Source organism: Volvox carteri (assembly GCF_000143455.1).
Source record: "Volvox carteri f. nagariensis unplaced genomic scaffold VOLCAscaffold_18, whole genome shotgun sequence".
Taxonomy (NCBI): Eukaryota; Viridiplantae; Chlorophyta; class Chlorophyceae; order Chlamydomonadales; family Volvocaceae; genus Volvox; species Volvox carteri.
This window is the reverse complement of record NW_003307561.1, coordinates 1,974,415-1,975,308: the sequence shown is the minus strand read 5'-3', so window position 1 is coordinate 1,975,308 and position 894 is coordinate 1,974,415.

Genomic DNA, 894 nt, shown 5'->3' with positions numbered 1-894 from the left:
GTGTGTGGGCCTATGCCTGAACCTTCGCCTAGTGGTTCGCGTTACGTGACAACCCTGCTTGACGACCATACTGGTCTTTCAGCTGTTGCGTTTACAGCGACCAAGGAGGAGGTCTACCAGAAGATGGTGGTAATGATAGCGGAACTGGACCGCGCCACTGGCAGGCAGGTTAAGGAGGTGCGTACAGATCGTGGCGGGGAGTTCGTTAATACTCGCACGAAGGCCTATTTCGCTTCCAGGGGTATTCTACACGGAACTACGGTAGGCTACACCCCTGAGCAGAACGGAGCTGCAGAACGTTTAAATCGCACTCTTTTGGACAAGACTAGGGCTATGCTAGTTGAGTCTGGACTGCCTAAATCATTATGGGCGGAGGCGTTAGCGACAGCCAACTATCTTAGGAATGTGTCGCCAACTGCTGGGTCAACCGTCACTCCGTACGAAGCTTTCTTTAACGTTCGTCCGAACGTCAGTCACCTGCGAGTCTTTGGATGCGTTGCCTACGTCCACGTACCCGACGTCAAGCGTGACAAGTTCGACCCGGTGAGCAGGCGTGGAATACTTGTCGGATACGGGAACGGTGGACAGTATCGTGTACTATACGAGGACGGCATTATTGCCGTAGTTTCTAACGTTCGTTTCGATGAATCTCATGTCGGCCGGCGGCGTAATGCCGGGGACTCCGATTATGAGTCCGATGCCGACGAGGAGGAGGATTTTCGCACTAGTTTGCCTGGTGAGGGATCGCTGCCTAGGGCTGGCGAAGGGATACCAGGTAGCACCGTCGGCGAGGGATCGCCGCACTTGGGTGGCGAGGGGGCGCCGGCTGGGGCTGGACCTTCCAGCAGTGCGAATGGGCAAGGAATCAATCAGCCTGATGTGGAAATGGCGGGA